This window comes from Rhipicephalus microplus, unplaced genomic scaffold (genome assembly GCF_043290135.1).
Source record: "Rhipicephalus microplus isolate Deutch F79 unplaced genomic scaffold, USDA_Rmic scaffold_217, whole genome shotgun sequence".
Classification (NCBI taxonomy): domain Eukaryota; kingdom Metazoa; phylum Arthropoda; class Arachnida; order Ixodida; family Ixodidae; genus Rhipicephalus; species Rhipicephalus microplus.
In genome coordinates, this window is record NW_027464788.1 from 1,222 (window position 1) to 15,000 (window position 13,779).

General features: G+C 61.9%; 2 non-coding genes across 2 annotated transcripts; both read right to left on the reverse strand.

Moving 5' to 3' along the window:
• Positions 1 to 326: 326 nt before the first annotated feature.
• LOC142792362 (5.8S ribosomal RNA) lies at positions 327 to 479 on the reverse strand. The gene has a single exon (XR_012890861.1). It is a non-coding gene; the product is annotated as a 5.8S ribosomal RNA (ribosomal RNA).
• A 1,719-nt stretch (positions 480 to 2,198) lies between these two features.
• On the reverse strand, positions 2,199 to 4,013 carry LOC142792352 (small subunit ribosomal RNA). Its single transcript, XR_012890850.1, has one exon. It is a non-coding gene; the product is annotated as a small subunit ribosomal RNA (ribosomal RNA).
• Between the last annotated feature and the right edge of the window lie 9,766 nt (positions 4,014 to 13,779).

The window sequence follows — 13,779 nt, forward strand, 5'->3', positions numbered from 1 at the left end:
TTAAAGTTGCGCGTCCGTGGCTCTCGCAGCTCTTGCGCGCCCGGTCGCAGAGAGGAGTACGCAACCTCGACCGCACTTTCCCTGCAGGCTTCCTTCCGACTCGAAGTCCTGCGGCGGTCTCAACGAGGTGCCACATCCTCAATGCAGTCGGTCGCCCCCGTTTCGGTTGGGCTCTGGCACGACGGTCGCCACCGTCTCGCCCTTGAGTGGCCGCTGTTGGCGCTCGCTGTGAGGTGTTCAGCGTGCTGTCCGTGTTGCCGACGCGGTCAAAACGAGTCGACGGCTCACGTTCCCTTGTGCGCCGAAGGCTCTCTTGATATGTGATCCGACCCTCAGACAGACGAAGCCAAGGGAAGACCCAAGGCCGCAATGTGCGTTCAAAGAATCAGTGCTCAGTGTGTCCTGCAATTCACACCAAGTCTCGCAGCTGGCTGCGTTCTTCATCGACCCGAGAACCGAGTGATCCACCGCTTAGAGTCGTGAAAAAGTGTTTGTTCAATTCCGTACAGTCAAAACCAAACGTTTCTGGCACTCGGCCAAACAGTGGCCAAGAAGGGCGCTTTTCAGCGCACGCTTGGACTCCAAAACTCTGCCGCGCCTTTTTCGGCTGCCGCAAATCGAGCAAACGGTGTGTTTCGGACGGCGTTTCGCTTTCGCTACTTGCGAGTGCTTTCGTGGTCCACCCCTCTATAAATACTCGGGAGGCGTCGAAGCCGGTTCTCCAAGCCGGACCCGTAGGTATCGTTGTGTGCTCGCTCTCATTGGCCCGCCTAACCAGAAAATGCCTGCGGTACACCCATTTGGATAAGAGTGCACGCAGATGCGGGCCTCGACGGCTACACATTTCCTCGGGCGGCCGCCTCCCGGCCTCCGTGGAGCGCGGGATGCACGGTCCCATCGACAAGCCTCTCCCGTTTTTACCGTGGCGTCGCGGTTCACCACGGCAGGCGGGTCGGTCTCCTCCGCATAAAAAGGGGGACCCCCGCTTTTTGTTCCACGAAATCGCACAAGCTTTTTTCGCATCCACGGTTTGCCACCGCACACCAAAATGCCGATCCGGCTGCCTACTTTAGCCAACAGGTGGAGCCAGGCGCGCCGTACTTGCGCGGCACTTCCCACGTCCACCGAAGTCGGTGCCAAGGACCACTTTCGGCGCCGGAGCCGCGTACGAGCCTACTCGAGGCGGAAGAACGAAGCCAGCAAGGGCCTGGCCGCAAGTGCGTTCAATTGTCGGGACGTCCAAGTCCCTCGTTCTTCCGTGCTTCCTCTTTCGGCAAGTCGTTGCGGCACCTTCCCAAAGCGCGCAGACCCGCTAATCGCGACGAGCGCGACGTGGCCGTGCCGCCTTTCCCTCGGCAGCAAGCAAAACGCCTGGCAACGTCGACGCTCCCCTAACCGCGATCTCGCACCGTGTTTCGTGTGGCGAATTCAAAAGCCGGCCGGCGCTGCTGCAACCATTACGGTCGGTACGCATACGCCGCGGAGGGCGGGACGGTCATCGGAGCGTGCGGTTCCTCCATCGAGTACTGCGCACCTCGGCCGTCGCATCGCCGTGCCATGACCGGCCGCGCGTCAACGCGAACCGGTGCCAGCGAGATCCCTCGCCTGCAAGAACCGACCGGCAGCCTCCGTCACCCGAGGACGCGGAGGCGCTTGCCGCGGACGGCGGGACGGTATGCACTGGTGCACAGCGGACCCGTCACATCGCCAGTTCCTTGACCGACCGCCGACGCTTGTGCCGTTCCTCTCGTACTTGGCAGTCGCCGCGCGATTGTCGGGTCTCGTTCTTGCACGCTCGAACGGTCGGGAGGGCACTCGGCTGGCGTTTCGGGAACGCGCAGCCTCGCCTTCTACCGACGTAACCACGACTCGCCGTTCGCGCTCCGCCGCTCCTGTTTACAGTACTAGGCGGTCCCGCAGCGGTCGGGTCGCGCATTTCGAGCGCTTCGAGCCACGGTGCAGTGGCGGGTCGAAAGCCGACCTATGAGTGCGTTGCGCCGTTTGTACCCGCGTCCGCCACCTGGCCGACCGTCCAAGGTCGCGGTGTTGGCGTCCGCTGGGCGCAACAATTTGTCACGGGGTGCCGCTCCACATTCAGGCAGCCCCGTGGGGAAAAGCCGACCCCGCGTCCAAACGGGGTCAGCGGCAGAAAGTGTCGGGCGCAGACGCAGCTGAGGCGCTCACCCTTCACAATCCGTTAATGATCCTTCCGCAGGTTCACCTACGGAAACCTTGTTACGACTTTTACTTCCTCTAAATGATCAAGTTTGGTCATCTTTCCAACAGACCGGCGCAACCGAAAGGCCGCGCCGGACATCGGTCCGAAGACCTCACTAAATCATTCAATCGGTAGTAGCGACGGGCGGTGTGTACAAAGGGCAGGGACGTAATCAACGCGAGCTTATGACTCGCGCTTACTGGGAATTCCTCGTTCAAGGGGAACAATTGCAAGCCCCTATCCCAATCACGAAAGAAGTTCCACGGGTTACCCAGTCTTTTCAGACAGGGATAAAGACACGCTGCTTCCTTCAGTGTAGCGCGCGTGCGGCCCCGGACATCTAAGGGCATCACAGACCTGTTATTGCTCTGTTTCGTGCGGCTAGGAGCCGCTTGTCCCTCTAAGAAGGTTGTAAGGTGCTGGGAACCCCGCACCTATTTAATAGGCTAGAGTCTCGTTCGTTATCGGAATTAACCAGACAAATCGCTCCACCAACTAAGAACGGCCATGCACCACCATCCACCGAATCAAGAAAGAGCTCTCAATCTGTCAATCCTCCCAGTGTCCGGGCCGGGTAAGTTTTCCCGTGTTGAGTCAAATTAAGCCGCAGGCTCCACTCCTGGTGGTGCCCTTCCGTCAATTCCTTTAAGTTTCAGCTTTGCAACCATACTTCCCCCGGAACCCAAATACTTTGGTTTCCCGGAAGCTGCCCGCCGAGTCATTTGAGTAACTCAGGCGGATCGCTGGTTGGCATCGTTTATGGTCAGAACTAGGGCGGTATCTGATCGCCTTCGAACCTCTGACTTTCGTTCTTGATCAATGAAAACATTCTTGGCAAATGCTTTCGCAGTAGTTCGTCTTGCGACGGTCCAAGAATTTCACCTCTAGCGCCGCAATACGAATGCCCCCGTCCGTCCCTCTTAATCATTACCTCGTATTCCAAAAACCAACAGAACAGAAACGAGGTCTTGTTCTATTATTCCATGCAAGTTTATTCAGGCGACTCGCCTGCGTTGAGCACTCTAATTTTTTCAAAGTAAAAGCACCGGCCATCTCGAGGCACACAATGAAGTGCACCAAGAAAGAACCGGCATGATGTTCAGTCCGAGCCGTCGCATCGGGTAGATGCACTACTCGTCTGGAACTGAGATCCAACTACGAGCTTTTTAACCGCAGCAGCTTTAGTATACGCTATTGGAGCTGGAATTACCGCGGCTGCTGGCACCAGACTTGCCCTCCAATTGATCCTCGTTAAAGGATTTAGAGTGTACTCATTTCAATTACGGGGCCTCAAAAGAGTCCCGTATTGTTATTTTTCGTCACTACCTCCCCGTGCCGGGAGTGGGTAATTTGCGCGCCTGCTGCCTTCCTTGGATGTGGTAGCCGTTTCTCAGGCTCCCTCTCCGGAATCGAACCCTGATTCTCCGTTACCCGTAACAACCATGGTAAGCAAGTAACCTACCATCGAAAGTTGATAAGGCAGACACTTGAAAGAAACGTCGCCGGCTCGTGGCCATGCGATCAGCACAAAGTTATCCAGAGTCACCACACAATACGGGCCGAAACCCGATCGATCTTGGTCTAATAAAAGCACCCGTTACCCAAAGGGCTCCAGGCTCACTGCATGTATTAGCTCTAGAATTGCCACAGTTATCCAAGTAGGAAGAAACGATCTAAGGAACCATAACTGATTTAATGAGCCATTCGCGGTTTCGCCTTATTTCGGCATGTACTTAGACATGCATGGCTTAATCTTTGAGACAAGCATATGATTACTGGCAGGATCAACCAGGTAATCGTTCGACTGCGCGTCCGTCCTCGCCTTCGGCGGGCCGGACGCAGTCTGTGTGCGGCGGAGGCCACCTTCAGGCGCCCCAACACGCTTATTTTGCACTCCGAGATGACGGCGTTCGAGCTCGCTACGGCACAACCTTCCCGAAAGACGAGTGGGAGCCGTGCGGCAAGAAGCACGTTCATGCTCGCTCTTTTTCGTTGCATCGACTCGGTCGCGCCGTGCGGGTTGCCCAAGCCCGCTGCACTGTCGGTGGACCGGCCGGAACTAGCAACGGAGCCGAGACTGCAAAGCCGCCAGACGACGGGTCACGCCCGCGTCTTCGGCGCTTTCGCATCTGAATCGCCCGAGGACGACACGGAACACACCTCGATATCGTGGTAAAACGGCACCGTCCGACAACCAGCCCCTAACGCATCAAGCGGATGAGGCTGCAGACGACTGCCGTGGATTCCCCTGGAGCAGACCCGAGGACACGCTTGACGAGGCCGAAGCCCGCCGCATATCAGACACCCGGTCGCTTTCGCGTACGCCGCTCACGAGAACCCCCACATAATAGCAGCGATAAGTACCCAGACCTCCTTGGGCACTAATACGAGCGTACTCGAGAAAATTTCACCGCGGGTGTGCCCCGAAACGTGTGGCACGTTGAGCGTGCCACAAGTCTACGTCGCTCTCAAACCCGCCGAGGTCGTAGAATTTGCGACCCTACTCACGAAATTCCCACCGAGGATACGGCCGCAAACGTACCGCACCTTGGGTAGGCCACGAGTTTGTGCAACACTACGCTGACGGCACAGCACCGAGGTCGTGCGCGCACGCACGGGAAAATTCCGCCGCGGTTTCTGCCGAAAACGTGAGGCACCACGACTCTCCGCAAGTTCGCGTCGACTGCGAAAGACCGAAGTCGTGAACGACGTGTCCGCTACTCGCCGCCGACACGCTGGACACCAAACGTACAACGACTCGACGGCGTAGTAGAGGCCCACGACGCGGTTTTCCTTAACGACGTCTCGGCGTGGCACCGACAGGTTAGAACGGCCGACCAACGTTCCCTGTCCGCCGTTCGGCTCAGTCGAAGGGCTCGGCGACTTCGGCAACGCTGCGAAGCCGCACGGTGACGCACGCCATGTCCCCATTTTTTTTTTTTTTCTTTCTGCGTCTGCCGGGGTGCCCCTATAATAGCAGCGATAAGCACCCAGACCGCCGTGGGTCGCTCGCCCCGGCTGACGTGGTTTTTCGTACTCCTGCGGCGGTCGCCGTCAAGCACGTCCAAATACGCTACTTTCGTGGGCGCATTCACGCTCTTTCGCTTCGCCGGAGTGCCAGCACTCACTCTGCCAAAAACGGCGAACATCCGAGCGGCGGTTCCCACTTTTGCGTCGGCGTCGCAAACCCCGCCCCGGCAGACGAGGTTTGCCGTACTCGTGCGACGGTGGCCGGCGGGCACGTCGAAAGACGCCGATATCGTGCGCGAATTGGCGCACCTTGGCTTCACCGGAGTGCCGCCACTGACTCCTCCAAAAACGGCGAAGATCCGAGCGGCGCTTCCCACTTTCGCATCGGCGTCCCGAACTCCGCCCCGGCTGACGCGGTTTACCGTACTCGTGCGACGGTCGCCGGCGAGCACGTGGAAAGACGCCGATATCGTGCCCGAATCGGCTCCGTTCGGCTTCGCCGGAGTGCCAGCACTGGCTCGGCGAAAGACGACGAACATCCGAGCGACGGTTCTCACTATTGCGTACGCGTCGCAAACCCCGCCCCGGCAGACGCACTTTGCCGTACTCGTGCGACGGTCGCCGGCGAGCACGTAGAAAGACGCCGATATCGTGCCGGAATCGGCCCCGTTTGGCTTCGCCGGAGTGCCAGCACTCACTCGGCCACAAACGGCGAACATCCGAGCGGCGGTTCCCACTTAGCCGTCGGCGTCCCGAACTCCGCCCCGGCAGACGCGGTTGCCGAGCTCGTGCGACTAGCGACCGCGAAGCCGTCTCGCGACGCCGCTTTCGTGCGCGGCTCCCACTGCGACCTGGGTCACCCGAGGTCGACGAGCAAGAAAGAATGTCGAAAAAAAATTTTTTTTTTTTTTGCGTCTGCCGGGGTGCCCCTATAATAGCAGCGATAAGCACCCAGACCGCCATGGGTCGCTCGCCCCGGCTGACGTGGTTTTTCGTTTTCCTGCGGTGGTCGTCGTCAAGCACGTCCAAACACGCCACTTTCGTGGGCGCATTCGCGCTCTTTCGCTTCGCCGGAGTGCCAGCACTCACTCTGCCAAAAACGGCGAACATCCTAGTGGCGGTTCCCACTTTTGCGTCGGCGTCGCCAACCCCGCCCCGGCATACGCGGTTTGCCGTACTCGTGCGGCGGTGGCCGGCGGGCACGTCGAAAGACACCGATATCGTGCGCGAGTCGATGCTTCTTGGTCTCGCAGGAGGGCCGCCACTCACTCCTGCAAAAACGGCGAAGATCCGAGCGGCGCTTCCCACTTTTTCGTCGGCATCGCAAACCTCGCCCCGGCAGACGCGCTTTGCCGTACTCGTGCGACGGTCGCCGGCGAGCACGTCGAAATACGCCGATATCGTGCCCGAATCGGCCCCGTTTCGCTTCGCCGGAGTGCCAGCACTCACTCGGCCAAAAACGGCGAACATCCGAGCAGCGGTACCCACTTAGCCGTCGGCATCCCGAACTCCGCGCCGGCTGACGCGGTTGCCGAGCTCGTGCGACTAGCGACCGCGAACGCGTCTCGCGACGCCGCTTTCGTGCGCGGCTCCCATTGCGACCTGGGTTACCCGAGCTCGACCAGCAAAAAAGAAGGTCGAAAAAAAATTTTTTTTTTCTGCGTCTGCCGGGGTGCCCCTATAATAGCAGCGATAAGCACCCAGACCGCCGTGGGTCGCTCGCCCCGGCTGACGTGGTTTTTCGTACTCCTGCAGCGGTCGCCGTCAAGCACGTCCAAATACGCCACTTTCGTGGGCGCTTTCGCGCTCTTTCGCGTCGCCGGTGTGCCAGCACTCACTCTGCCAAAAACGGCGAACATCCTAGTGGCGGTTCCCACTTTTGCGTCGGCGTCGCCAACCCCGCCCCGGCATACGCGGTTTGCCGTACTCGTGCGGCGGTGGCCGGCGGGCACGTCGAAAGACACCGATATCGTGCGCGAGTCGATGCTTCTTGGTCTCGCAGGAGGGCCGCCACTCACTCCTGCAAAAACGGCGAAGATCCGAGCGGCGCTTCCCACTTTTTCGTCGGCATCGCAAACCTCGCCCCGGCAGACGCGCTTTGCCGTACTCGTGCGACGGTCGCCGGCGAGCACGTCGAAATACGCCGATATCGTGCCCGAATCGGCCCCGTTTCGCTTCGCCGGAGTGCCAGCACTCACTCGGCCAAAAACGGCGAACATCCGAGCAGCGGTACCCACTTAGCCGTCGGCATCCCGAACTCCGCGCCGGCTGACGCGGTTGCCGAGCTCGTGCGACTAGCGACCGCGAACGCGTCTCGCGACGCCGCTTTCGTGCGCGGCTCCCATTGCGACCTGGGTTACCCGAGCTCGACCAGCAAAAAAGAAGGTCGAAAAAAAATTTTTTTTTTCTGCGTCTGCCGGGGTGCCCCTATAATAGCAGCGATAAGCACCCAGACCGCCGTGGGTCGCTCGCCCCGGCTGACGTGGTTTTTCGTACTCCTGCAGCGGTCGCCGTCAAGCACGTCCAAATACGCCACTTTCGTGGGCGCTTTCGCGCTCTTTCGCGTCGCCGGTGTGCCAGCACTCACTCTGCCAAAAACGGCCAACATCCGAGCGGCGGTTCCCACTTTTGCGTCGGCGTCGTAAACCCCGCCCCGGCAGACGCGGTTTGCCCTACTCGTTCGACGGTCGCCGGCGAGCGCGTCGAAAGACGCCGATATCGTGCGCTAATTGGCGCTCCTTGGCTTCTCCGGAGTGCCGCCACTCACTCCTCCAAAAACGGCGAAGATCCGAGCGGCGTTCTCCACTTTCGCATCGGCGTCCCGAACTCCGCCCGGGCTGACGCGGTTTACCGTACTCGTGCGACGGTCGCCGCCGGGCACGTCGAAAGACGCCGATATCGTGCCGTAATCGGCCCCGTTTGGCTTCGCCCGAGTGCCAGCACTCACTCGGCCAAAAACGGCGAACATCCGAGCAGCGTTTCCCACTTTCGCATCGGCGTCCCGAAGCCCGCCCCGGCAGACGCGGTTTGCCCTACTCGAGCGACGGTCGCCGGCGATCACGTCGAAAGGCGCCGAATTCGTGCACGAATCGATGCTTCTTGGTCTCGCAGGAGGGCCGCCACTCACTCCTGCAAAAACGGCGAAGATCCGAGTTGCGCTTCCCACTTTTTCGTCGGCGTCCCGAACTACGCCCCGGCTGACGCGGTTTACCGTACTCGTGCGACGGTCGCCGGCGGGCACTTCAAAATACGCCGATTTCGTGGGCGCATTCACGCTGTTTCGCTTCCCCGGAGTGCCAACACTCACTCTGCCGAAAGCGGCGATCATCCGAGCGGCGGTTCCCACTTTTGCGTCGGCTTCGCAAACGGCGCCCCGGCAGACGCGCTCGTGCGACGTACTCGTGCGACGGTCGCCGGCGAGCACGTCGAAAGACGCCGATATCGTGCTCGAATCGACCCCGTTTCGCTTCGCCGGAGTGCTGCCAGTCACGGCGCAGAAAACGGCGAACAAGTGTTTTTTTTTTTTTTCCTAGAATTTGTGTTATAGAAGGCACATTTGATATCGGACGATAATTTTCAACTTTATCACGCGCACCGATTTTCGTGTAGAGGTTTGCAAGTTTATGGGAATTTCTCCACTTGGAATAATGCGATTTAGTAGTACTACGAGAACTTCATGGATGTACTCAAGGGTACGGGGCAAGTCAGTTACGTCAACACCTGCAGATTTTTTACACTTCAAACTGAAAATTGTTGGTTGTGAGTCCTCGTGTGATATTAAAGGCCGATTCGCTAACACATAGAACAAAGAAAGAAAGGAAGAAAAAACGCCCGCGCTCGCTCAAGAAACCTGGGTTCGCAACAAGTGGCAACAACAAGCAACCGAGCGAGTGCGCCAAAACCCGTGGCGGCCGAACAAACGCGAAGTCCCAACCGCGTCAGCCGGGGCGGCACGGGACAGGAAAAATCACTTCAGCCGGGGCGGCGGGGCACCGAATAAACCTCGTCACCTCGTCGCAGGATAAAAGAGGAAACAAAAAGTCTAAACAGCGTCTGCTGGAGCGAATGCGTAATAAAACAACAACAACAACAAAAAAAAAACACCCGCGCTCAAGAAGTCTGCAATCCTCACAAAAGGCGACTGTGACCGAGCAGCGTCAGCCGGGGCCGTGCGGAAACGGAAAAACCGCGACTACCGGGGCGTCGAGGCACCGAAAAATCCACTTCAGCCGCGGCGAAAAAAAAAAACAAAAAGAAAGACGGAGGGGGGGGGGGGAACCACGTCTGCCGGGGCGAAGGAAAAAAAAAAACGCGTCTGCCGGGGCGAGCCCGGGTGCGGCACCACCGGGAAAACTGTGGCAAACAGACATGGCGATCGAGTGAGTGGGCCGCCAGCCAGGCTCAGCCAAAAAGTGCAAAGTCCGAACTGCGTCAGCCGGGGCGGCAAAAACCGCGTCAGCCGGGGCGGCGCAAAAAACCGCGTCTGCCGGGGCGGCACGAAACCGCGTCAGCCGGGGCGGGGCGAAAACTGCGTCAGCCGGGGCGAAAAGAAAAAAAAAAACGCGTCTGCCGGGGCAAGCCCGGGTGCGGCACCACCGGGAAAACTGTGGCAAACAGACATGGCGATCGAGTGAGTGGGCCGCCAGCCAGGCACAGCCGAAAAGTGCAAAGTCCGAACCGTGTCAGCCGGGGCGACGCAAAAACCGCGTCAGCCGGGGCGGCGCGAAAACCGCGTCAGCCGGGGCGGCACGAAACCGCGTCAGCCGGGGCGGCGCGAAAACTGCGTCAGCCGGGGCGGCGCGAAAACCTCGTCAGCCGGGGCGAGCGAAAAGGGGGGGGGGGGGGAACCACGTCTGCCGGGGCGAAAGAAAAAAAAAACGCGTCTGCCGGGGCGAGCCCGGGTGCGGCACCGCCGGGAAGACTGTGGCAAACAGACATGGCGATCGAGTGAGTGGGCCGCCAGCCAGGCTCAGCCCAAAAAGTGCCAAGTCCGAACTGCGTCAGCCGGGGCGGCAAAAACCGCGTCAGCCGGGGCGGCGCGAAAACCGCGTCTGCCGGGGCGGCGCGAAAACTGCGTCAGCCGGGGCGAGCCCGGGTGCGGCACCACCGGGAAAACTGTGGCTAACAGACATGGCGATCGAGTGAGTGGGCCACCAGCCAGGCTCAGCCAAAAAGTGCCAAGTCCGAACTGCGTCAGCCGGGGCGGCAAAAACCGCGTCAGCCGGGGCGGCGCAAAAAAACCGCGTCTGCCGGGGCGGCACGAAACCGCGTCAGCCGGGGCGGCGCGAAAACTGCGTCAGCCGGGGCGAAAGAAAAAAAAACGCGTCTGCCGGGGCGAGCCCGGGTGCGGCACCACCGGGAAAACTGTGGCAAACAGACATGGCGATCGAGTGAGTGGGCCGCCAGCCAGGCACAGCCGAAAAGTGCTAAGTCCGAACTGCGTCTGCCGGGGCGGCACGAAACCGCGTCAGCCGGGGCGGCGCGAAAACCGCGTCTGCCGGGGCGGCACGAAACCGCGTCAGCCGGGGCGGCGCGAAAACTGCGTCAGCCGGGGCGAGCCCGGGTGCGGCACCACCGGGAAAACTGTGGCAAACAGACATGGCGATCGAGTGAGTGGGCCGCCAGCCAGGCACAGCCGAAAAGTGCTAAGTCCGAACTGCGTCTGCCGGGGCGGCACGAAACCGCGTCAGCCGGGGCGGCGCGAAAACCGCGTCTGCCGGGGCGGCACGAAACCGCGTCAGCCGGGGCGGCGCGAAAACTGCGTCAGCCGGGGCGAGCCCGGGTGCGGCACCACCGGGAAAACTGTGGCAAACAGACATGGCGATCGAGTGAGTGGGCCGCCAGCCAGGCACAGCCGAAAAGTGCTAAGTCCGAACTGCGTCAGCCGGGGCGGCAAAAACCGCGTCAGCCGGGGCGGCGCAAAAAACCGCGTCTGCCGGGGCGGCACGAAACCGCGTCAGCCGGGGCGGCGCGAAAACTGCGTCAGCCGGGGCGAAAGAAAAAAAAAAAAACGCGTCTGCCGGGGCGAGCCCGGGTGCGGCACCACCGGGAAAACTGTGGCAAACAGACATGGCGATCGAGTGAGTGGGCCGCCAGCCAGGCACAGCCGAAAAGTGCTAAGTCCGAACTGCGTCTGCCGGGGCGGCACGAAACCGCGTCAGCCGGGGCGGCGCGAAAACCGCGTCTGCCGGGGCGGCACGAAACCGCGTCAGCCGGGGCGGCGCGAAAACTGCGTCAGCCGGGGCGAGCCCGGGTGCGGCACCACCGGGAAAACTGTGGCAAACAGACATGGCGATCGAGTGAGTGGGCCGCCAGCCAGGCACAGCCGAAAAGTGCTAAGTCCGAACTGCGTCTGCCGGGGCGGCACGAAACCGCGTCAGCCGGGGCGGCGCGAAAACCGCGTCTGCCGGGGCGGCGCGAAAACTGCGTCAGCCGGGGCGAGCCCGGGTGCGGCACCACCGGGAAAACTGTGGCAAACAGACATGGCGATCGAGTGAGTGGGCCGCCAGCCAGGCACAGCCGAAAAGTGCAAAGTCCGAACCGTGTCAGCCGGGGCGACGCAAAAACCGCGTCAGCCGGGGCGGCGCGAAAACCGCGTCAGCCGGGGCGGCACGAAACCGCGTCAGCCGGGGCGGCGCGAAAACTGCGTCAGCCGGGGCGGCGCGAAAACCTCGTCAGCCGGGGCGAGCGAAAAGGGGGGGGGGGGAACCACGTCTGCCGGGGCGAAAGAAAAAAAAAAACGCGTCTGCCGGGGCGAGCCCGGGTGCGGCACCACCGGGAAGACTGTGGCAAACAGACATGGCGATCGAGTGAGTGGGCCGCCAGCCAGGCTCAGCCCAAAAAGTGCCAAGTCCGAACTGCATCAGCCGGGGCGGCAAAAACCGCGTCAGCCGGGGCGGCGCGAAAACCGCGTCTGCCGGGGCGGCGCGAAAACTGCGTCAGCCGGGGCGAGCCCGGGTGCGGCACCACCGGGAAAACTGTGGCTAACAGACATGGCGATCGAGTGAGTGGGCCACCAGCCAGGCTCAGCCAAAAAGTGCCAAGTCCGAACTGCGTCAGCCGGGGCGGCAAAAACCGCGTCAGCCGGGGCGGCGCAAAAAAACCGCGTCTGCCGGGGCGGCACGAAACCGCGTCAGCCGGGGCGGCGCGAAAACTGCGTCAGCCGGGGCGAAAGAAAAAAAAAAACGCGTCTGCCGGGGCGAGCCCGGGTGCGGCACCACCGGGAAAACTGTGGCAAACAGACATGGCGATCGAGTGAGTGGGCCGCCAGCCAGGCACAGCCGAAAAGTGCTAAGTCCGAACTGCGTCTGCCGGGGCGGCACGAAACCGCGTCAGCCGGGGCGGCGCGAAAACCGCGTCTGCCGGGGCGGCACGAAACCGCGTCAGCCGGGGCGGCGCGAAAACTGCGTCAGCCGGGGCGAGCCCGGGTGCGGCACCACCGGGAAAACTGTGGCAAACAGACATGGCGATCGAGTGAGTGGGCCGCCAGCCAGGCACAGCCGAAAAGTGCTAAGTCCGAACTGCGTCTGCCGGGGCGGCACGAAACCGCGTCAGCCGGGGCGGCGCGAAAACCGCGTCTGCCGGGGCGGCACGAAACCGCGTCAGCCGGGGCGGCGCGAAAACTGCGTCAGCCGGGGCGAGCCCGGGTGCGGCACCACCGGGAAAACTGTGGCAAACAGACATGGCGATCGAGTGAGTGGGCCGCCAGCCAGGCACAGCCGAAAAGTGCTAAGTCCGAACTGCGTCAGCCGGGGCGGCAAAAACCGCGTCAGCCGGGGCGGCGCAAAAAACCGCGTCTGCCGGGGCGGCACGAAACCGCGTCAGCCGGGGCGGCGCGAAAACTGCGTCAGCCGGGGCGAAAGAAAAAAAAAACGCGTCTGCCGGGGCGAGCCCGGGTGCGGCACCACCGGGAAAACTGTGGCAAACAGACATGGCGATCGAGTGAGTGGGCCGCCAGCCAGGCACAGCCGAAAAGTGCTAAGTCCGAACTGCGTCTGCCGGGGCGGCACGAAACCGCGTCAGCCGGGGCGGCGCGAAAACCGCGTCTGCCGGGGCGGCACGAAACCGCGTCAGCCGGGGCGGCGCGAAAACTGCGTCAGCCGGGGCGAGCCCGGGTGCGGCACCACCGGGAAAACTGTGGCAAACAGACATGGCGATTGAGTGAGTGGGCCGCCAGCCAGGCACAGCCGAAAAGTGCTAAGTCCGAACTGCGTCTGCCGGGGCGGCACGAAACCGCGTCAGCCGGGGCGGCGCGAAAACCGCGTCTGCCGGGGCGGCACGAAACCGCGTCAGCCGGGGCGGCGCGAAAACTGCGTCAGCCGGGGCGAGCCCGGGTGCGGCACCACCGGGAAAACTGTGGCAAACAGACATGGCGATCGAGTGAGTGGGCCGCCAGCCAGGCACAGCCGAAAAGTGCTAAGTCCGAACTGCGTCTGCCGGGGCGGCACGAAACCGCGTCAGCCGGGGCGGCGCGAAAACCGCGTCTGCCGGGGCGGCGCGAAAACTGCGTCAGCCGGGGCGAGCCCGGGTGCGGCACCACCGGGAAAACTGTGGCAAACAGACATGGCGATCGAGTGAGTGGGCCGCCAGCC